We start from the raw sequence: 25205 nt of genomic DNA, 5'->3' as shown, positions 1-25205 counted from the left end.
CTGTGAGGTGCCGAGATGCACGGTTGGAGGCGATATCAGCCCACTGGCGGTGGTCAATGTGGCAGGCACCAAGAGATTTCTTTAAGCAGTCCTTGTACCTCTTCTTTGGTGCACCTCTGTCTCAGTGGCCAGTGGAGAGCTCGCCATATAACACGATCTTGGGAAGGCAATGGTCCTCCATTCTGGAGACGTGACCCACCCAGCGCAGTTGGGTCTTCAGCAGCGTGGATTCGATGCTTGCGGACTCTGCCATCTCGAGTACTTCGATGTTGCTGATGAAGTCACTCCAATGAATGTTGAGGATTGAGCGGAGACAGCGCTGATGGAAGCGTTTTAGGAGCCGTAGGTGATGCTGGTAGAGGACAGATGATTCGGAGCCGAACAGGAATGTGGGTATGACAATGGCTCTGTACATGCTGATCTTTGTGTGTTTCTTCAGGTGGTTGTTTTTCCAGACTCTTTTGTGTAGTCTTCCAAAGGCGCTATTTGCCTTGGCGAGTCTGTTGTCTATTTCGTTGTCGATCCTTGCATCAGATGAAATGGTTCAGCCGAGGTAGGTAAACTCCATCAGCCAGCTCCCCACCATGACTACCAGCCCCACCTCATCTCCATCGGGCACACAGAACTCAAAATACATATGCAAGCATACATATACACAAACACATTCTTTTTCACATGCTCTCTCTCTCTCTCTCTCTCTCTCTCTCTCTCTCTCTCTCTCTCTCTCTCTCTTTCTCTTTCTCTCTCTCTCACCCTGGCAGAAGGGAAAAAAGAATTCCAAACTAACTTTAGTTTTGAAAGCAAGATCTCAGGTAAATGTGACCTTTTTTGGATAGTATTCAGTCTGCATCAGGGTGTTCAATTAGCACACTTTCCTTATTGTCCAGTATGTGTGGGTCAAGAAGAGAAGGACTGAAGTGGCCCTAGCCTTCTGTTAGTTCATCTCCTGTTTATGCATACAGGTAGTGTATATGTATGGGCCTGTCCATTTATAAATGGATTAAATGTCATTTTCATTTCACATGTTTCAATCCCTTTCGACATAGTTTTTCCAATGTGGAAATTCCAGTTGTAAATCAGAAAAAAAGGACTGACTCTGTAATTAGTGGTTGACATCTATTTTCCATTAGTTAAATGACTGCAATGAACTGTGAAAATTAGAGTGAGCATATTACAGTAAATGATATAAGAAAAAAAATGTAATGTTTCTAATCGTATCTTAAAAGCGCCCCAGGGAAATAAAATCAATATGTCTGTGATTGGTAAGTGATCATTAGCGTTTCATAATTGTTAAACATCTTTTTAAATAAGTATGTACAGTTTTAAATTGAGTCAGCTTATTCCAACTTCTGGAAATACCCACATTCCCAATAAACAGAGTTATTTCAAAGTTAAAAAAAATGGACAATAAATGTATACAAAATTGGTTACAACAGAGATGATTGCATGTGCACTTTGGAATGCCTCATTATGGGAAATATTCAAGTTATAGAGTCAAATAAGACCATGGATCAAAAGATACAGGAGCAGCCTCCGCAGATTCACCACCCTCTGGTGGCTCGATTGGGATGCACCGTTGCGCTGCTGAGTTGATGGTTTGGAATGGAAAGCTGTTGGCTGTAAATGATTTGAAATGACTTGAGGCTGCCCCTCTGGTTTCAATAAAATCCCCCTCTCACCTTAAATCTATGCCTCTGGTTACCAATTCCTCTGTTCTGGGCAAAACACGTGGCGCACATCCGATCTATTCTTCTCATCATTTTGTATATCTGCACTCTTCCTGCACTCCAAGGAATAAAGTCCTAGCCCAACCTCTCCCTCTAACTCAGACCCACTGAGCCTGGCCACATTCTCCTAAATCTTCTCTGAACCCTCTCCAGCTTGATCACAACTTTCCTATAGCATGTGACCAAAAGTGAACACAATCCAGTAAAATTCCTGGCATCTGGAATTCAAGCAACGGGCAAAACAAATTGAGGAAATGAATATATTGAATAAATAAATAAATGGATGAATAAATGAATAAAAGATTAAAATTGTAAAAGTAAACATTCTCCGAAGCAACACACAACCCCTCGGTGAAGATGAGAGCAAACATTCAGCCAGCGGAACGCCCCAGTCGTGCCCCACCCGCAGTAGCTGTTTCAATGGTTTCAATAAAGTTGTGTTTGAATAAAATGGCAGTGCCCAGTTGCTGGGGTAACTCTCCCAAAGTGTCTCCCTATCCCCACCTAGTAAAAGTCTATTTTTATTAGTATATTATAAAATATATTAGTAAATATACATCTGTAAACTGGGGGGGGGGGGTTTAATTATGATGGCAGCACAGTTAGGGCAACACTGTTACAGCACCAGGAACATGGGCTTGAATTTTAATTTAATTTTGTAATTTATGGGAATTATCTAATAAAAGTGAACTTTAAATAATTAAGGACTACAATGCTGCTTTTTAAAAATTATTTACATTTTGTATTGACTTTTGTCTTTTAAACTGCTTAATCTTTATGCAGGTGTATTGCTTAAGTTTTGCAAGAGTGTGTCTGAGGCCAAAGGAAAATTCACATATCCGGCATCCGCAATCCTTGTAAGTGGCAGATATCAGGGATTTTACTGCACTCCAAAATGGGACCTCACCAATATCCTATACAATTGTCTGTAAGACCTCAAGCACCTACAGCAGGCATTTCAAGACACAGAAACCACACTATCAACAAAGCCTCTGCATAGTCCTCCAAATTAACCAGGAGCTATCACGGGAATTTTAACCAGTGTTGCATATGGGCCAACATTACAGCCTGCACCCTCTGCTCAGTTTTAGGGGTCATGCTAACTCTTTTAACCTTCAGTCTGAAGCGCGCGCGCGCGCACACACACACACACACACACACACACACACACACACACACACACACACACACACACACACACACACACACACACACACACACACACACACACACACACACACACACACACTCTGAGTATGATCCCAGAACCCAATATAAAGCACTGCAAAGCCAAGCCCTGTTTTGCCCACGAGATTTCAAGTCATTTACAGCCAACAGCTTTCCATTCCAAACCATCAACTCAGCAGCGCAACGGTGCATCCCAATCGAGCCACCAGAGGGTGGTGAATCTGCGGAGGCTGCTCCTGTATCTTTTGATCCATGGTCTTATTTGACTCTATAACTTGAATATTTCCCATAATGAGGCATTCCAAAGTGCACATGCAATCCTCTCTGTTGTAACCAATTTTGTATACATTTATTGTCCATTTTTTTAACTTTGAAATAACTCTGTTTATTGGGAATGTGGGTATTTCCAGAAGTTGGAATAAGCTGACTCAATTTAAAACTGTACATACTTATTTAAAAAGATGTTTAACAATTATGAAACGCTAATGATCACTTACCAATCACAGAGGGTAGTGGGTGCATGGAAAATATAGCCATCCATTTCAGTTCTCCATCCCATTCCCTTGCCAACACATTTGTCCATGTTCTCATGTACTACCAGACTGAGACTATCCATAAATTGGAGGAACAACACCTCATCTTTAGACTGGGTGCCCTCCAAATGGATGGCATTAATATTGACTTCTTTGACTTTCAGTTTAAAGAAACACCAGCTTCTTCCCCCTTCATCTCTCCATTCCCTGTCTCCTTTCACACAGACATGATAAATTCCACCTGGTCTTAAGTCCTCCCCACATTGTTTGAATTCTGAGACTTCCTGACATATCCTGTTTCTGCCTTTTCTGATTCTTCCTTGAAGAAGGGCTCAGGTCCGGAACATCGGCAACATGTCTTTGTTTCCATAGACACTGAAAAGACCAGCCGAGTTCCTCCAGCATTTTGGTGTGTTTGCTACAATCACAGCATCTGCAGCCCATCCTGTACATAAAAGTTGGGCGAATATGTGCCTGAATTGGTTTGGAAGGTTGGGCCAAACACCGGCAGGTGGGACTGATATGGACATCGGAGTAGGCAAGTTGGGCTGAAGGGATTGGTTCCATGTTGTATAAATCTATGACAGAGAAAAAATAGAGTGCTGCTTTCCAGTAGTCTGTGGGCTTTGTACTTCATCTGACATTTTGATAATAATAATTCAAAATGTTTATTGACATACACATTTTACACTGTGTGTATGCCTGAAATTCTTACTTGCTGCAGCAAAACTGGTATTTGTAACAAAAACTCTGACAGTAAACTAATTGAATTAAATTTAAAGATACAATAAAAACAAAGGATAGGTAATAAATATTCGTAGTAATCCTCGTGTGCAAAAGTGACTTGCAGTAAAGCAGACAGTCCCTTGGTGTGGTTGGAGCTCCAAATACCCTTCTCTAATGATCAAACATTGGCCGGGGGCACTTCAGATGGTGAATGTTGCCATTGATGCCTTTGCACACTGGGAGATGGTGGATCTGGGGAAGCCTGAAGAGGTCCATATTTTCCAGTGTCTCATTGTTAACCTTTGTCATCCATGTGCAGTGTGGTGCAGCAAGAGACGGTTGGTAGAGGACCTTGGACTTGCAGAGGTCGAAGGTAAGACCTATGCTTCAACAATCAAGGAGGCATGCAAGGCCTGGTGGCAATCAGTTGGCCTGCCATGAAACTGAGCTGCTTTGTGCTCTCAAGGAACTGGAGATTTTCAGCACCATCTAGACCAGGGGTAGCCAACCTTTTAATTTTTAATCTTTAATTTAGACATACAGCATGTTAACAGACCATTTCAGGCTACGTGTATTGTAGAGCTCGTCGAAAGAACCAAAGACTTGTTGATCCAAACCAAGGCTTTTATTAGCAAAAGACAGGAGCTCTTCACAGGTGGCCGACCAGTCCAGAGTGATCCGACCTGGCTAGGGACACAACCCTTTAAGGCCCAGACAATAGGTGTGGCTTAGCTCTCAGCCAATCGCTGTAAGCACAGTCGAGATACAGTAACTATATACACTATGTACATTGGTGATAGATTTGTACTATCACATGTATGTACCAGGAGTGTAGGTTAATTGGGCGCCACAGACACGTAGGCCGAAATGGCCTGTTACTGTGCTGTATGTCTAAATTAAAAATGTAAAATTAAAAGGTTGGCCACCCCTGATCCAGACGTTGCTCCCTTTTTTAAACAAAAGTTTATTCAATGGGTGGCATGGTTGTCGTAGAAGTTAGCGCTTTACAGCACCAGGGATTGGGACCGGACCTGGGTTTGAATCCTATGCTATCTGTAAGGAGTTTGTACGTTCTCCCCGTGCCTGTAAGGGTTTTCCCTGGGAGCTCCGGTTTCCTCCCACCTTTCAAAGACATTAAAGGGGTGTAAATTGGGTGGCACTGACTTGTAGGGCCTGTTACAGAGCTGTATGTCTAAATTTAAAATTAAAAAAATTAATTTTAAAATGATAGCACATGACAAAGTTACAAAAACTGTGCACAGAACTACAACTAAACATACTATTTCCATTGTGAAACATTCACGATAAGCAGTAAATTACGTCTTCCCCTCTGCTACATATAATTTACAAGTTCAGATTAAAATCCAGTTTTGATTATCAACCTCACACTTAATTCGCTTGGGGCCCGACTGTTCCTGGAGCTCACCCACCATCCCCTTGGATAATGCTTTCTTCAGCTCCAACACTGCATGGGCCTGGATGTAACCCTGAAAGAGGGACAGGCAGTCAGCTCACCCTGGATCCTCAACTGCTCGGAATCTCGGCCTGTGAATAGCCAGTTTGGCAAGGCCCAGCAACAACCCACAAGATCCTTCGAGCAACCGGACCCACTCCCCTCCCCACCAGGCCTTAAGTGCCATCAGTACTTGAGGAGCAGCCCCTTCAGGTCGGTTGGACCTGACTTCTCCCAGATGCAGAAATGCCAGGCGGTTGCCGTGTCGGTGAACCGATTCAGGAAGCAGTTGCCTGGCACTGTTCTGTGCAACACTCTCCAACCCAGGTCCCTGATGTTGCTCTTTCTTCACCATCACCTGTTATGGGTGAAGAATTACCGGGAATCAGTGGAGATGTTGTGTATTTTTCAAGGAGTTGTGTACATAGTGAGCTACACATCTGTCCACCTGTCAATGTCTAGTTGTGATAGGACTTAGAATTGAGTGTTTGTTTCAGGAGACCAGTGTCAGAAATGTAAATGACTTAACCAGCTTAACTGAACCATCTGAGTATAATTAGGGCTGCGACACTGGGCTCCCTCGAGTGAGGGAGGAATATGAGGGAGAGGAGTTTGATGGGGAGGACTACAAGGGGAAGGAGTGTGAGAGGGGATACAGTGTGTGAAAACGGTGTGTGTGAAGGAGGGGAGTGTGTGTGGGGATGGAGAGTGTGAAGGTGAAGTGTGTGAGGGAAGGAGTGGGTGTGGAGATAGAGGATATGTGGAGGTGGAGTGTGTGAGTGGATGTAGTGAGTGAGGGAGGGAGTGTTTGTGGGGATGGAATGTATGAAGGGACAGAGTGTGAAGGAAAGGAGTGTGTGGGGGATGGAGTGTATAAGGAATGGGAGTGCATGAGAGGGAATGGAGTGTGTGTGAAGATAGAGTGTGTGAGGGAAGGAGTGTTTGTGGGGATGGAGTGTATGAGGGGATGGAGTGTATGAGGGGATGGAGTGTGTGAGTGGATCTAATGTGTGAGGGATGGGAGTATGCAAGTTTATTCAGTGTTCGAATGAGTGCAGTGTAGGTGGGGACAACATCTCACTCCGACGGGGTGTGGTACCCACCTGTTTCAAACAGACCTCAATCTCACTAGTACACAGGTAACCTACCTAAATGACTATCAACCAGTGACATTCACATCCACAGTGATTAAGTGTTTTGAGAGGCTGGTGTTGAAGCATATCAGCTCCTGTCTGAACAGTGACATGGATCTGTTCCAATTTGCCTTCACCAGCAACAGGTCTACGGCAGATGCCATCTCACTGACTCTACACAAAACCCTGTACCACCTGACAGCAAAGATGCACACATCAGGATGCTCTTTATTAACTGCAGATCAGCATTTAACACCATCATCCCCTCAAAACTGATCAGCAAACTCCAAAACCTGGGTGTTAACACCTTACTATGTCATTGGATCCTGGATTGCCTCATGTCCAGTCCCCAATCAGTGTGGACAAGACTGAAAGATTGAAAGAGTACAGATGAGATTTACTAGGATGTTGCCAGGTCATCAGGAGTTGAGTTACAGGGAAAGATTAAACAGGTTAGGTCTTTATTCTTAGAGTGTTGAAGAATGAGGGGAGATTTGATAGAGGTTTACAAAATTACGAGGGGTTTAGACATAGTAAATGTGAGCAGGCCCTTTCTACTTAGATGAGGAAAGAGAAATACGAGAGGGCATGGCTGTAGTGTTCTGTGGTTCTATTGCTCCACAATCTCCATCAGCACAGGAGCACCACAGGGCAGTGTACGTAGCCTCCTGCTCTACTCTCTTTACACCCATGACTGAATGGTTCAGTGCGACAACTACACAATTTACAAATTTGTTGATGATACCTACTAAGACCAAGAAGTTGATTATTGACATTAGGAAAGGAAAACCAGAGGTGTGCGATCCAGTGATCGTTGTAGGAGAAGTGTTGGGGACGGTGAGCGAGTTTAAATTCCTGGGAGTCACTATCTCGGAAGACCTTTCCTGAGCCCTACATTACAAACGCCGTAATGAAGAAAGCACGTCAGAGCCTTTATTCCTCAGGAGCTTGCAGAGCTTTGGTATGTCATTGGAAATCTTGGCAAACTTCTATAGCAGTGTAGAGGAATGTGTGCTGCATCATAGCCTGGGTACCAAATATATCAGAGTGGAAAGCTCTGCAAATGGGTAGTGGACACAGCCTAATGCATTCCAGGAAAAGGTCTCCCCACCATTTATCTACATCTACATGGCACGCTACGGTCGGACAGCAGCAATCCTCAAAGATCTACTCCACCCGGCACATGTTCTGTTCTCACTGCTCCTATCAGGAAACAGGTAAGGGTGCCTCAAGGCTCCTTTAGGTTCAGGAATAGCTGCCATCCCACAATCAAAAGACTCCGGAACAACAGACTCATTCAAAAACTCTTACTTTGCACATTATTTATTAACAAATATTTATTTTCTGTATTTTTACATCCAGTTTGTTTGTATTTCTTTATTTTGTTCTTTTGTATACATTTCTTCCTTCTTTTAATGTGTGTTCATTTGAAGTTTATCATCATCTGATTGTAAATATACAACTGGACCATGTTTTTCTGGATTTTAGTGCACGAACTCCACAGCACATAATAAACACCTCTGGGCATCAAGATACAAATTAAAATAAATGTAAAAATGTTTTGGGATGATTTACTCGGATTCGTGACAATGTTCAATCCACAGTTTGCGGGGAGAAGCTATTTCCCTGATTTTGATGCCCCTCTCTCTTCCCCACCACCCCCCACCACCATCTTCATGATGGCCGTGGCTGAAAGATACTGTGTGCTGGATGGAAAGGGTCCTCTGTAATTCTTTGAGCCCTTTTTCAGCAACTCAAAGACTCCTCTTCGGTTCAGACCTTGACTTCAGCCTCCAATTTGTAGATGGAAGGAAAACAAAAGTGCAGATGCTGAAAATCTCCGAACCAAATGCCGGCCCATCAGGACCATTCTTGGTCGCTCCATCCGGGCCGAGATTCATCCCCAGGCCACTTTTTCATCTGGGCTGGGTTGGGGGAGGGGAAAGGGGAGGATTCCTTTTTTTTCTTGAGTACAGTTTACAGCGACCAGTAATTAGACATTCTGCCTGGCCCACAGGAAAAAGAAACTCTGGTATGAAACTTTACAATAAATTTAAACTTTGAACATCTTCATGCAGAGAGGAGTGAGAGTGCAATATGAGCTGCCACATGAATTGGTGAATGCTGGCTTGATTTGGTCAAATAAGAAAAAATTGGATAAGAGAATTGGTATAGAGGGCTAAGATCCTGGTGAAGGTCTATGTGACTAGGCAGAATAATATTGTGATAAATACTAGATGGGCTGAAAGGCCTGTTTCTGTGCTGTAGTGTTCTACACAATGCTTTTGTAATTTCAGAAACATAGGGTGAACTAATTTTGTAATCTGTCACAAAGCAAGAACATATGGCAGATTTGCTGCTATGTTTTGCTTCGAATTATGGTGAATACAGACTCATTTTTAACACAGAAGAAAAATTTGGACAGGTACATGGATGGGAGGTGTATGGAGTGATATGCACTCTGGGACCAAGCTTAATACTAGATCTGCACAGACTAGAAGAGCCGAAGGGCCTGTTTCTGTTCTGTCACGTTCTATGGTTCTAACAAAGGAAAATGATGAAGAATGCTATGGCTTGTTTGAAAGTGTAGCAGACTTCAATAGGGATTTTATCTGAAGGCTGCACTTGGCAATTGGAGTCAGGTGATTCAGGAAGTTGGATCTGAAAAGCTCAGATCAGCAGGAAGCTGATTGGACAATAGAGATCAAGTGATTCAGGGAACTTGTGACACAGGGCAGTGTTAATTGACTTCAACCCAGCAGGCTAGAGAGATGGTACTATTGATCGGAGTTCCACACAGCAGTGAGTAGGAAATTTGAAACTAACTAGTTTTTTTTTCTGCTAAAGGATTGTCTATCCTCCAGATCCATTTATCCATAACTAAATTCTCCTTAATAAAGTTTGCTCCATTTTTTAACAGTGTGTGAGATGTAACATAACATCTATTTTCCTCCCATGAAATAATAATGAGCATTCTTCCCATCATTCTGTGCAACAAATACATCAGACTGACGTCCTGCATACAACACAAGGTAGATTTCTCTGCTTAGATTTAATAATAAATATAGAAAATGCTGGAAATGCTCAGCAGGCCAGGCAGCATTCATGAAAGGAGATAACATTTCATCTTAAAGAACCTTTGTTAGAACTAGAAAAGGTGAATTAACCTACAACCCTACATAACCTACATTTACAGCAAGGTAGAAGCCAATTTCAGCCATTTAAACCTGTGTCACCCAAATTAACCTGCATTTACAACACAGTTGAAGCCAATTCCTGTCATTTCTAAGGGTTTATTTCCTCTTTGCTCTATGTTAACCCTTCTTTCAGTGGCTTTAGTGGAGGAAAAAAATTCAGAGCAGAGACTTTTATAAGATTGCAAAATAGCAGCCAGAGTTGAACTGGGTATCTCCATAGAAAGTAAAACAGTGGAGTTGTGTAAAGCTAAAAACCAGACAGGGCACCACTTAAAGTCTGATGTTCTTTTATATTCAGTGCAATTTTCTTAAATTAAAAACACTTAATTTGAATGTTTTGGTATAAAGTTTTGAGCAAAATGTGGCCTTGATTCATTGTTTCACGTAAAGTCCAATCTTTAATTCAGTGTGAAATATCTTATGAGAAGCCTTACCAATTTGTACGGCAATATTTTGTAGTCAGATCCCTAATCCGAAGGCAGAAACTCATTAACGTAAATGCTTTGGTCTCATGCTGCAACACAATTCTCTCTGGGGCAGCTTCCAAGTGTAAGTAACTGAACACTGCATGAAGCTATTACCCTCAGAAAGCTTTCCATTTCCATCAGTTTTGCATTTGTTCATCAGATTAGCAGGAAGCAGTGTTCTGGTGTTCAATGTACGATGGGTATACCAGAAGTTCAACCCTCACCTTCACTGACATTTCCATCCATTTCTAACTGTAGCACTTGTAACATTTGATAGAAAGTGTGCAGATTGGCTGCATCACAGTCAGGTATGGGGACACCAATACAACTGAGTGAAAAATCCTGCAAAATGTAGTGGAGTAGCCCAGGACATCACAAGTTAAAAACCCTTCCCTCTATTTGAGTACATTTATAAGGAACGCTGCCGTCGGAGAGCAGCAGCAATCATCAAGGATCCACGCCATCCAGCACACGCTCTGTTCTCACTGCTGCCATCACGAAAGAGGTGTAGGTGCCACATGGCTCGCACTCCCAGGTTCAGGAACAGGTGCTACCCCTGCACCATCAGACTCCTCAATTACAAACTTAGTCAGGGACTCATTTAAGGACTCTTATTCTTTCACTTTGTTTTTTTTCTTCTCTGTATTGCACAGTCATATTGTTTACATTTCTTTATTTGTTTACATGAATAGTTTTTGTTGCACTACCAATAAGTGGTAATTCTGCCTCCCCCATTGGGGATCAAAAAAAGAATCTCAGGGTTGCATATGGTAGACATATGTACTCTGACACTAAATCTGAATTTTGAGTTCCCCTCTCTCCATATATCCTTTTTCTCGCCCACGTCCATCAGTCCCTTGCAGTAAAATGATTCGTACAACAAGAAGATAAACAACATTATCTGCCTAAGCTGATAACTGTTGTTTTCCACAAATGCGGTCTGATGTGTTGAGTTGATGTGTTGTTCAGAACAGCAAGTCGTGTTTTGATCTGCCTTGCAAGATCCTGAAGTGGTTCTCAGCCAAATACTCTTTTTAATGTTATTTGCTCTTGCATTGAGGAAAGCCAGCTGCCAACTACTACATGGTGAGATCCATCAAACAGCGATGGGTAGCACAATAGCACAACCAGTAGAGATGCTGCCTTGCAGCTTCAGAGACCCAGTCTCAATGCTTGACTTCAGTGTTGGGCACATGGAATTTGCACATTCACCATGAGACCACACGAGTTTCCCTCAGTTCCTCTGGTCTCCTCTCACATCCCAACAAGGTCATTTGTCGATTAATTAGCCATTGCAAATAGCCCCATGTGTGTAGCTGAGGAGCAGAACATTGGGAGAGTTGATGGGGAAGTGAGAAGAAGAATAAAATGGGATTAGTGTGGTGTAAAAGGGGGAGGGAGTTAATGGGTGTTACAAAAGCATTAAGCTCACTGGGTTCGATATGACTATGCTTTGCCTGCTCTTTATTAATTTGGTGCCATGGGATTCACTTGATCAACCACGTGACACCTCATCTGAAAGATGGCACCTCCACAATGAAGTTTTTCCTCAGTATTTACACTGATTTGCCAACACCTATTGTCCAATTGAATCTCTGGAGTGGGGGTTTGAGTTCACAACCTCCAGACTCCAAGATAAATCCTCAACCTTTTGCAAGAATCGTGTTGCATTTCTCCAACCAAGTGGTGAACTTCCTGTCAACAACGCCCATTTCTTGCTTCTGAGTATCGACCCACAATCAGAAATCCACTAGTTATTTTTAGCTGTTTGGTTGAAGTTTCTCGAGACCTATGTGTAAACAGTTGTGGTGTATTTGACAGCTCTTATCAAACCTTCCCCTATGGCAGACAGCCTGTCACAGCCTGGAATGGCCAAATGTTCCACATATTGTAATCAAACCATTTGTGTTCAATAATGAAGAAGCCAAAAGAGAAATCTGACAGCTGTGAAATAAAGTTAAAGTAGCCTGCAGCCTTTGGAGCATGTTGATCCAATTATGATGATCTGCTCATATCCTTGTGGTTTTTCAAAATCAATTATAATTTTTTAGCTCAAGGGACTTTTTTTGCTGCGAAAAAACACTCCTCATACACTGGAACAGCTGTAGATGTAGAACCAATACAATGTTTTCCACAAAACGCCTGAAACTTTTATTTTATGATTTTAAACATGAAAAATATCAAACCTTTAATTTATAAAATCTCAGAATATAATGCATTTGCAGTGAATGTCAATTAGTGGTGAAGGCAGTTAGTAAATGTTATATAAAATGTAAGGATGTTTATGTTTGACATGAACACATTAAAAATAAACTTACATTTAGAATAGTGTTCACTTGACTGGTTACAAGTAAGAGAGAAAAATCAAGAATGCAAATCTTTTAATTTTATAATGTCAATATGCATATTGGAATGTGATTTTACAATTTCAAATGTACCTACATGTAAAAGTACAAAAACATCTGGGACAGCTGGAAAAACATTCATTTACAAAATACCTTATCATGCCTATCAGTACCCTTTTAAAGTATTTCATGTTTTTCTCACACAGTGAAGTAGTTAAAAGTGTTAGATGTTGAAAGCTGGAGGCCATTTTGAGGAGGCAGGTTCCACAAACAGCAAATGGGATGAAATGTCATGTCTTTGGTGATGCTTGGCTGAACTATGTTCGTAGAGCAAATCTTTGGAGGGACAATATTCCTTCTTTCCTGAAATCAGGCAGCTGATTAGATCAGCCCACACCTGTTAATGGCAGAGTAGGCAATGCACTGATTTTGTTTTAGAAAGGTGTTGCTTCCATCCACCAGACAAACCCAAGAACTGCAGATACTGGAATCATAGGCAAACAATGAAGTCTCAGCCTGCCAGGCATGGAGAGAAAGGGCAAGTCAATGTTTGGGGTCAGGACGCTGTTTCAAGACAGATTTTTAGAAGGGTATGAGAGCAAACAAAACAAATGTGGTGGGGGGGGGGGGGTTGCTGAGGATGGTCAAAAGGATACTGGACATTTGAGAGTGGGAGAGGTGGGGAGACAGATAACGAAGCAGACCATTGTGGGAGGCAGAGGTTGCAGTGGTTCTTAACCTTTTACTTTCCACTCACTTACCACTTTAAGTATTCCCTATGCCACAGGTGCTCTGTGATTAGTAAGGGATTGCTTAAGGAGGCATGTGGGTGGAAAGAAAAAGTTTGAAAACCACTGTTTTAATCACTCCTAATTGACTTGTTAAGTGCACAGTTTCAGAACTCCAAAAGAAATGGGCCAGTGACAATTTTTCTCAAGCAAAATATTTCAATAACATTTGAGTCTAGGGCAGTGATTCTCAACCTTCCCTTCCCACTCACATACCACCTTAAGCAATCCCTTACTAATCACAGAGCACTGATGGCATAGGGATTACTTAAAGTGGTATGTGAGTGGAAAGAAAATGGTTGAGAACCACTGGGTTAGAGAGAAAAGTGAAAATGGGCACAGGTCAAGGACAGAATATGTTTTTTTAAATGAATATTAAGCATGGAACCTGCTTCCATTTCATAAATGATGCCTGAACACACAGACTTGACACAATTTAGTTTAACTTTGGAATGTAATATATAGGTTTGTTGACAATAGCCACTTCTGTGGGCATTTAAGGTGGTGGAAAGAATGATTTATATATTTATTCAGTGCAGTGAACTGGGATTCACTGGTGGTGTGTTGTGCAGATGGCTGGCCCCACCCCCATCTGCTCACTTGTAACCCTGGTTTCCCGCCAAAACCCTCCTTCTGAAGTCTACTGTGAAACTCTACCCATAGTTATAAGCTAATAAAAGTATTTGTTCTCCCTCCAGTCCTGAGAGCTTTTATTCATGCTACAATCTTATTAGCTATTCCCTAAATGATGGAAGTGCTGCCCAAGCCAGGTATGCAACTGATAGACTCTCTGTCCCCCGACGCAGCTGAGGAATTCACATACTGGTTAGACTGCTTCCAGGCCTACCTGAATGCGAACAGACGTCTTCCACACCGATGAACTCTGGAGGTCCACACTCGTTTTGAGGGTAGGAACAAAGGTTAAGCAGTTATCAGGGACCCCACTACATATGGCACTGCCATCGAGGTGTTGAAGGCTAAGTACCTGAAGTCGCAAAACAAGGTCCCAGCGAGGCACCGACTCGCTCTACGTCGCCAGTGGCCAGGAGAGACCATTGATGGCTACCTGTTGGATCTGTGGACACTTGCCAAGAAGTGCAGATACGAAGTGGCTACAGGCCACGTTCATGAGGAAGAAAAGATCCAGGACACTCTAGTCGCAAGGGTCAGCTCGAGGTACATGAGGCACCAATTACTCGAGTTGGGTAGCTACATTGAACTGGCCAAATCGTTGGAATAGGCCAAGCTCAAGAACAACGACCTCAAAGCCAGCAAGGTCGCTCACCCAGGTAACCCCTTCCAAGGACCGGCTGCTCCCACTACCCTAACTTGGGAAGAAATTGATTAATGCCAAGTAAAGATTCTGGAGCTGCTAGTTTGCTGAGTTAGTAGAATCATAAATAACCAAAATATTATTTCCTATTCCAATTTTTTTGTACAGTTCTAATATTAAGCACTAGATACAGAACAGAAATGGTTCTGGAAACAATGGGAGCAGAAAGGAGATAAGTTGAAATTGGAAGTTACGTGTTCATGCTTTTGGGTTTTGGTTGTCAGGGTGGAATGTGATATTGTGTTCCTCGAGTTTATGTTTAGCCCAGCCTGGCAATGGATGAGGCTGATGGCAAACCTGTCAGTGTTGGAATGGGGAGGGAATTGAAATAGGATTGGAATGGGGAGGGAGTTGAAATGGGGTTGGAATAGAGAAGGAGAGGGATTTAACTTCATCTGTACAGTAAGTCCACGGGTTAAGAACATCTGACTTATGGACAACTTGTACTTATGAATGGACTATGGGCGGCTTCAGCAGTTTGTCGGGTCATGGAAGGAGAACATCATTTGCTATTTTGTCAGATCTCATTGCCGTTAACACTGTTGGGTGTTTAACTTTGTATTGGTGTTAAATTTTTCTCTTATTTGCCCTTGTAATCGTGTCCAAAGCATAAATCCGCTAAATAAAAACAGTATGTAACTGTTCCAACTTAGCTACAAATTTGACAAAGGCAGGCTTAGGAACGGATCTCTTTCATACCCTGTGACTTCCTGTATTGTAGACAACCATTGCCATTGGCTGCTCTGCATCCACTGCAATTGCATTGCAGCCACCGTACTCGCAGCACTGATTATGTGCGAGCACCACAAGGGAGCATTAGTTGAATCGAGTATCGGCCGGGAGCAGTCCCTCTCTCCCTCTTTCCTTCTTTCTCTCCCCTGTTTATCATGTTTGGTTGTGTTTAGTTAAGTCTTTTGTTTGGTTTACTTCACCACCAACTCGACTCATTATTAAGCACGCAATAACGAATATGATGTCAGAAGTCTGAAGTCTTCCAATCACAAATTGGCCACAGTGAGTAACCACAACCATGTTTTGCACAGTCGCCATAATGGTGGATGGATTCAGATGGCCCGGCCCACTTGCGTTTGATGGAAATGTGTTTGAGAAATGGCACGTTTTTGAATAGGAATAAAACATGTTTATAGCATCAAGCCTGCCTGCACCAGCGTGTGTATTCTATTAAATTTGGCAGACCTGGAAGCCATTGAAAGGGGAAGGTCGTTTGTGTACGTGGGTGAAGTATATGATGGGAATCTTGTTACCAGCCCGGCTGAGTCAAATGAGAACCCAAATGTTTAAAGCATAAATTCAGAGAACTGTGACAATGGAAAAGCACAAATTCAAGATGAGAGGCCAAAAACCTGGCGAGTTGATACACTCATACATCAGTGAGTTAAAAATCAGGGTGAACACCTGCAATTTTGGCACGCTCTGCAAAGAGCTAATTAAGGACAGAATGGTCTGTGGCACTTGCGATGATGATATGTGGAAGGTGCTCCTGCAAGACAGCAAGCTTACACTAGCAAAGGCCATCGCAACGTGCTTGGTGTATGAAACTACTGAGGAAAACAGTAGAAGGCTGGCCTCTCCACAACAGCAATCCACAAGCAACGATGCAATACAGGTGGGACCAGTGAGCAGACAGTGGCTGGAGGCCAGAAGGAAGAGTCAGCCAGGCCACCACACACCCAGGACAGGATGCGGCAACTGCTGTAGGAGACCACATGCCAAGAAGAGAGATGTCCCCGGTGTTCGGGCAGCAGTGCAGGAACTGCGGCGTATGGAACCACTTCAGCTGCAGAGCCAGGCAGTAGACCACCACATGAACCAGACCCAGGAGGACCATCGACCACTTGGAACTGGAGCAGAGAGGAAACGAGCCCTACGATGAGTACTACATCATTAGGCTCACCACAATGACAACAGACAACCCAGCAGAAACTCAGATCAGAGGTAACTATGAGGCCTTTGTGTCCATGGAAGTCGATGGCAAGACAGCTGAAATGAAAGTCGACACTGGGGTCAAATGCAATTTCATGTTACTGAGGGCATTTAACCGGCTGAGAAAGATGGAACAAGTCAAACCATGCAGTAAGCCTAGTGGTTTACAGAAGCAGGAGAATCCAGACCAATGGCACATGTGGCTGCGGTGTTTTGTACAAAGACTGCTCCATGTGCTAACCTTCTTCGTGGTCCACAAGGAAGTTACGCCTTGGCTAGACCTCAGTGCATGCATGGACATGGAGCTCCATCAGACGAGCCCCTCTGAGGATGACTTCTCACAGAAAACTTTTTCTGAGTACGGTGAATTTTTCAAAGATGAGTTGGGAAGGCTGCCGGTGACATACTCCTTGACCCAGAGGTAAGACCTGTAGTCAGTCCAGTGCACTGCATTCTAGGAGCAATGAAGGAAAGGGTCAAGGCCGAGCTGGACAGAATGCAGGACTTGGGTGTCATCACTCCAGTCTTGGAACCAACTGAATGGGTGTCCTCCATGGAGTCCACCAAGAAAAATGACGGGCAGAAGATCTGAATTTGTATAAATCCACGAGCCCTCAATGCAGCTATAAAAAGACCACATCACCCTTTATGGACCATAGAGGAGTTGCCACACAGATGGCCGGTGCAATGGTATTCTCGGTCCTGGATATGAAGAATTCGTCTGGGAGGTCTTGCTTGACTACTGCTCGTCACTACTGACCACATTCAGCACTGCATTTGGTTGGTACAGGTTTCTGAGGAGGCCATTTGGCATCAATTTGGCCAGCAAGGTATTCCAAAAGTCTATAGAACAGAGATGTCGAATGGACCTGGCATGAACAACCACAAAATGCCTTTGATGCCCTAAAGAAACACATGTTCTGTCCTCCAGTTCTCTCCTACTACAACATACGTAGACTGGTGATGCTGACCTGCAATGCCTCACAGTACACCCTCGGGACAGCATGCCTGCAGGACAGAAGACCAGAGGTGTATGCTTGACGGTTAATTACAGACATGGAAACAAAGTATGCTGAGATTGAAAAAACTGGCGGTTGTTTACACCTGTTTAAAAATCTATGGCAGGCCGGTCACCATAGAAACCGACCACTTACTTCTGGTGACCATAATAAACAGGCCAATTCACGCAGCGCCAGCAAGACTGCAGCGTATGATACTCAGGCTCTAGAAATAACACATTACTCTTGTACGTAGGAAATGCATTTAGCCGATTCCTTATCACGGGCTCCCAGACAATGCACGGTCCAGCAAGTCGAGGAAGAGGACACTTTTGATGTGATGACAGTAACCCATAGATCCTCGGCCTGGCTGGATGAACTGAGAAGGCATATGGTAGAGGACGGAACTCTAAACACCCTGGGCATCTTCATTAAGGATGGCAGGCCGGCCAAGCAGCGCAGCCAGCAGTACAACCTGTCTTTCCTTATCGCGACAAACTGCTTATTGATGAAGGGGTAATCATGAAGGGCCTAAGACACTGCAGAATATGTATGTGGAGATCCTGCACAGAGGGCAGAAGCGATGAAATGCAGAGCGAGGGACATTGTCTTCTGGCCAAGAGAACATGGACGACGAGGTATAGTCCTACTTGGGGTGCAACAGTACCCAGCCACACCAGCAGATTTTGCTTTAATTTTCAATTTCAAATTAGAAAAAGAATAATAGTAACATTAAGTATTTATTTGCACTAATCTGGACATGTCTAATCTAGTCTGACTCAGGAAACACTTTGGTGAGAGACCTCTTTAGGAATAGCTGATGTGCCAGGCTTCAGATAAAGAGATATCTGCCACCATATTTACTCTGATTAGGAACATCCAATGGTACAAGCCTTGCAACTAATTTTGATTTTTGTATGTATAGTAAATCGAAGAGCTGTTGCATCTTCAAATGTATAGAGCAAATAATTTGCAAACAAATTAATGCTTATTTTAAAATGGATTATTGTGTACATAGATCTTCTAATCTTGCCGACTGGAAGACACTTCAAAGGTTCCGTTCCAATATTGTAGACTAATAAATATGCTGAAATCATTAGCTAAGGTTCAAAGATCTGAATTGCCATCAGTTTCTTGAGACAATAGCGCATTTTTTTTTGTCTGCTTCATCCAACTATATGAAGAAAACTGAACAGGAAACCTTGCTACATTGGTTTTTCAAGGATTGTGTGGGACAGGAACTGCTCCACTCTAGATCGCAAGAAACTGCAGAGGGTTGTGAATGTGGCTCAGCCCATTACAATCTCCACCCCATGAACTCCATTTACAATTCCTGCTTTCTTAGAAAAGCAGTCAATATTTTTAGACTCATCCATCCCATGAGGAAGGAAATTCATAATGTGAGATTACACACTACCAGATTTAATTACAGTTTATTTCCCACTGTTTTAGGACTCCTGAATGATGCTACAATAATAAAAAAACCTTTTGTCTGCACCAACTCTGTACCTCTGCATCTTTGTACTGTGTCTTTTGTTATACTATGTACAAGATATCTAACTTTTCTACTAGCAAAACAACTTCTTCGTTGCATCATTGGAACATGTGAGAATAATTGTGAACTTGAACTTGAACTTTGCTTTCTCTCTGTGTATCATGTAAAGGGAAACACACCAAGCAACATTAAATTAAAACTTTTCCTGCATTGTTGCCAGATTGAGGGAATAAACTTGCTTTGTTGTGTCTAGTGCTCAGTAAAATTTAAACTGCTGGTCCCATTGAAATCAGAAACCATTTCTGTTCTGAATCTAGTGCTTAATGTACCTAAAAATTGGAATTAGAAATAATATTTTGGATATTTGTGACATTTCTCCATGATTCTACTAACTCAACACAAACTAGCAGCACCAGAATCTTTACTTGGTATTCATCAATTTCTTCCCAAGTTATTGAGTTACTGAAAAAATATATAAAACATCCTTTCCACTGCCTTAAATGTCCTTTATAGAACGTAGGAGGGACTATTGTCAACAAACCTCTGTATTGCATTCCAATGTTAAATTAAGTTGTTTCAAATCTGTGTGTTCAAGCATCATTTAAGAAATGGAAGCAGGTTAACATTTATTTAATAAAACATAGTGTACATGATAAGTCTCTCGCATAGCTGTCACTAAGTGACTTCAGTGAGAACTTCAATAGTTTGCTGCAGTGAAGGCAGAGGAATTTGCATTAATACAGAGAAAGGTGATGTGACTTTTGAAAAATGCCAAAATTATGAGATGATCAAGACTGCAGATGGTAGAAAACGAGAGCAACACCCAAAATGCTTGAGCAACTCAGTGGGTCAAGTAGCATGCATGGAAAGCAATAGATAAAGTTGAGTTAATTGAGGAAGTGACAAAATAAATCGATGAGGGTAGGGCGGTAGATGAGGTCTACATTGATTTCAGCAAGGTGTTTGATAAGATTTCCCCCCACCCCCCCCCCACCCCACAAGAGACTCATCCAGAAGGTCAAGAGGCATGGGATCAGTGGGACCTTGGCTGTCTGCACAAAAAATTGGCTTTCAGGAAGAAGACAGAGAGTAGTGGTGGAAGGGAGGTTCTCTGCATGAGGGCAGTGACTAGTGGAGGGCCACAGGGATTAGTTCCCAGCCCCTCGCTCTTCATGATTTTTATAAATGACCTGGATGATGATGCAGAAGGTTGGGTGAGTAAGTTTGTGGATGACATGAAGATTGGAAGAATTTTAGATGGAGCTGAAGGTTGTCAGAGGTTGCAAGAGGACATAGACACGATGCAGAAAAATGGCAAATGGAGTTCAATCCGGACAAGTGTGAGGTGATGCATTTGGGCAGGACAAATCAAAAAGCTGAGTACAGGGTTAAGGGTCAGTTGGATGAACAGAGGGACCTTGGGGTTCATGTCCATACATCCCTCAAGGTAGTTGCTCAGGTTGATAGGATAGTTTAAAAAGCCTATGAGATTCTGGGCTTCATTAATAGAGGGATTGTGTATAAGAGTAGCGAAGTCATGTTGCAGTTTATAAGTCTCTGGTGAGACCACATTTGGAGTGTTGTGTCCAGTTCTGGTCACCTCATTATAGGAAGGATGTGGAGGCTATGGAAAGAATGCAGAGGAGATTTACCAGAATGTTGCCTGGATTAGAGGGCATGTCTTATGAGGCAAGGTTGGCAAACTGGGACTTTTCTCTTTAGACCATAGAAGGATGAGAGGGGATGATCAAGATCTACAAAATTATGAGAAGCATAGATGGGTTGGACAGCTAATACCTGTTTCCAAGCGTGAGAATAACAATCACTAGCAGACACATGTATAAGATTAAGGGAGGGAAGTTGAGGGGAGACATCAGGGGTAAGTTTCTTTTTTACACAGAGAGTTGTTGAGGCCTGGAATGCCTTGACAGGAGTGGTGGTAGAGATGAAACATTAGGGGCTTTTAAAAGACTTTTTGGTACATGGATGAAAGGAAAGTAGAGGGTTATAGGGTAGGGAGGGTTTAGCACTTTTGTATTGTTTGGCACAACATGGAATGCCTGTACAGTGCTGTAATAATGTTTAGTAAATTGATGTTTCGGGCCATAACCCTTCATCAGGAATTACCTTCCACAGATGCTGCCTGACCCATTGAGTTCATCTGGAATTTTGTGTGTTGTTAACAATTATAAAATGACTTGATGGGGTAAATCTGGAGAAATATTTTCTACTGGAAGGAAGAGGAATGCTGAAGTGTGCACAACCAGCAGCTGTGGATTCAGCTCCACCTATCAGCCTGTTCAGCATAATTTCCCAATTCTTCAAAAATCTACTTATTTGTGACTTGCGTACATTCAATGAGGCAATCTCAACTGCTTCCATGGGCAAAAAATTCCAGGTTTACTACTCTCAGTGAGTACTACTCTCAAATCCAATATTATCCCACCAGAATTGGCCCTTATAAGGTACTTAGTTTACTGTACATTTCAACACATCAATTTTAAAAGGAAAGAAAAGGATCTCTGACCGTGATACATGACAGGATAGATTACCTAGTACAAATGTCGTATTGACACTTAGTTAATTTCCTTAAGTTCTGCATCCAAAAGCTTCAGTAAACTCACCCAGTGTAAAGTTAGGTGCAGAATAAAGGTAATATTCCTTATTTTGATTGTAATGAGTAACACCTTGATGCATATTTTCTTTTTGGGATAAAGTTTAGTTATGTCAGCAAGTGGAGGGAGATGTATTGCCTCATTAAATAGAACTGACATTCAAAGTAAAGCACTTTTCAGTGAATGTGACTCCTGCCAATATACCATCTGCATGAGTTTATGTTCAACTCCAAGTTACTTGCCCAATGCAAGGTCATCAGAGCGCACTGTTTCAAATTTTTTTTAAATTATACATTCACTCCTGTCATAATTTCCACTGTTAATTTGTCTGCATCACTTTATACTGACATTTGCTGGACATTCAAAATATTCAACTGAGCAATAAATACTAATAAGATCAATGTGTGGGCTTTGGATTCCATCTCATCTAATATTTCTAATGAGTCTGGACTGCTTCATATTTCCACGGGGATTTGAAGAGTGAGGCCAGCATATATTTTTTTTCAAGCATATTCTTTGAAGTTAAGGCAGCACGATTTGTCTGTTAAAACGAGCCATGATTAGTTTCTTTCAGCAAAAGAAAAAAAAACCCATTCTCTACAGTTTAATTGAGCTCACAAAAATATTTTGGTGAAATACAAACTGCACATTGATAATGAGTGTCAAAGACTATAGAGGAAACTCTCAGCAGGTTGGGCAGCTTCTGTGGAGAGAAAACCAGGGTTTGCACCGTAGGTGTGATTCCGTTTTGAGGAAGCATCCTGGACCTGAAATATTATCTCTGCTTCCCTTTCCACAGATGCTGCCTGACCTACTGAGAATTTCCTGTTTTGAATTTGGATTTCTTGCATCTACAGATTTTCTTTGATGCTGTTAGTGTCATTGGGCAACATTAAAGGACTCAGTTTTAATCTTCCATTCTTTTGTGGGTTGCAGATGTTGCTGGCAAACCATTTAATGACTGTCCCACTGATTAGGTGACAGTTAAGACATGGTTGCATTGCTGAGTCCGTTGTAACACACACAGCAGACTGGGTGATGGTGACAGATTTCCTTCATGTGGATAAGGAGAATACTTTTAATGCATATGCACAATTTCAAGAGCTCCTTTGTAATGTATGTGTTAATTTGGCTGAAATAAAAGTAGATGCATTCATATTTTTGGTAAGCTCTACATCCTGTGGTTGCTGGGACACAAGGGGATCCTTTGTGCAGAAGAAACAAGAAGCTTGGTGGCTATCGTGTTGGACTTCCAGTCAAAGGCCCTCTGAAAAAGAGACAAGGAGAAAACTAGCAGCCTAACGCAATCTGCCCGAGAAATACAAGTCAAACAGTATCAGCGGAAGAAAGGAATGGCTGACGTTTCAAACCTAAACTCTTCATCATCATGAGAAAATCAGCAAGGTTGCTCTGACCAGATAGCGCATCATCCAAGGATATTCCAGGAGCACAGACCTTGTGTGGTCAGTGGGCAAGTTTTTACATAGAGAGTGGTGGGTGCTGCGACCAGGCTGCCAGGAGTGGTGGCAGAAGCAAATGCAATAGCAACATTTAAAAGACTTCTAGATAAACACATGCATATTTTAGTGCTTAACGCCATCATGCCAGCATAACCTATGAGCAGGACAGTTAGCCTAGCGGTTAGCACAACGAGCAATTGGGATCGGGGTTCGAATCCTGCACTGACTGTAAGGAGTTTGTACATTCTCCCCACGTATACGTAGGTTTTCCCCACCGGCTCCGGTTTCCTCCCATCCTTCAAAATGTACTGGGGGTTGTAGGTCATTTGGGTGTAATTGGGTGGCATGGGCTCATGCGCAGAAAGGGCCTGCTACTCTACTGCATGTCTATATTTGTAACTGGATCCTCAAATTCCTCATTGGCAGGCCCCAATCCGAGCAGATCGGCAACATTATCTCCTCAATGCTGACCTTCAACATGGGGTCAGCTCAGAGCTGTGTGCTGGGTCGCCTGCACACTCATGACTGCATGGCAAACTTCAGCTCCAGTCCAATCTATACCTTTCCTGACGAGTATTGAGAAATAATGAGTCAGAATATAGGGTGGAGATTGCAAATCTGGTCGGGTGGTGCGAGAATAACAATCTTGTTCTCAACATCAGCAAAATCAAGGAGCTTATTGTAAACTTTAGGTAGAGTCAGGGGTGTAGACAGGTTCTTACGTTAGGGGAGTGAGCACATAAAAAAGGCACCGTGATACAAACCAGATGGTGAGTCAGAGGTTGAATGGCAGGCCGCAGCGATTTTTCAGACCAGAGAACGTGCTGAGGGGTGAATTACAATTATACAGATTTCAACAATTCTTTTTGCGGATGAAGACCCGAGACGTCGACTGCCTATTTCTGCCCACGCATGCTGCATTGCATTCCAAGTTGTATATTGCTTCAATAATTCTGGTCAGGTTACTTGAGCTACATGGAGGCAAACAAGAAAGCTTGCACATGCCGGGGGAAATCGAGGGAAATGCACAAAAGTCCAGCACTTTTGTGTACTACCTCAACTAAACACAACCCTGCTGGGAGAACTCAGAGGGTCGACCACTCTGATACAGCTCCAATTACCAGAAGGTGGTGTTTAGCTTCAGATTCCCACATTCACAGTCTCCGATGTGTCTATTCCTTAATCCAGACAGAAAGTTGTCTTCACCAAATTAATTCAACATTGTAGGGCATCTGTTTCTACCTGGATGTGCAGGGCCTGATTGACTCAGTTTAAGGGAACGAGAACCAGCGGAGTGCATGGCAAACGTTTTTCCGTTTGATTTAAATGTGCACGAACACTTTATTGACATCTTGATTTTCTAGAATCACTACGTATCATATTTCTAGTATTACATAATTAATCTTAATAAAATTCAAGCGTTTTCCCCACCCTGTTTGCAAATCCCTTCTGAAAATGATGGCAGCTTTATATTCAAAGTGATCCCACACACTCCCAGTTAATGGTGGCATATGTACTGCATTGTCACTGGTAACATGTAATATCAATGGTGCTTTATGCATGGCACAAATCCATCTAAAATTTGGATTACTTGTCAGGGGATCAGATTCAGATCACGAATATTATATATAAAGGGCAAAACCAGCCCAGATCTCTTTCTCCCTGTCCCTCTGTCCACCTTTCTGCAGCTCTCCACCCCCTTCTCTCTCCTATGAGAGGGCTGCCCACTCCCTGATCACTTCTCAGCCTCTTTCCCTTACCCTCCCACCTGTGTCCACTTCCTACCTGTTAGCCTGCACTCCC

General features: G+C 42.6%; 1 long non-coding RNA gene across 1 annotated transcript in view; it reads left to right on the top strand.

The window, feature by feature from the left end:
• The first annotated feature begins 2538 nt into the window (after positions 1-2538).
• LOC138740661 (uncharacterized) overlaps positions 2539-25205 on the top strand; it is a 174583-nt gene continuing 151916 nt past the window's right edge. The window contains exons 1-2 of the long non-coding RNA XR_011343101.1: positions 2539-2584; positions 4494-4547. This is a non-coding gene — a long non-coding RNA (uncharacterized lncRNA). The remainder of the gene's footprint in view (positions 2585-4493; positions 4548-25205) is intronic.

Source organism: Narcine bancroftii, chromosome 8 (genome assembly GCF_036971445.1).
Source record: "Narcine bancroftii isolate sNarBan1 chromosome 8, sNarBan1.hap1, whole genome shotgun sequence".
Classification (NCBI taxonomy): Eukaryota; Metazoa; Chordata; class Chondrichthyes; order Torpediniformes; family Narcinidae; genus Narcine; species Narcine bancroftii.
Note: the sequence above shows the minus strand (reverse complement) of the source record. Positions and strands in the feature narration are given on the sequence as shown.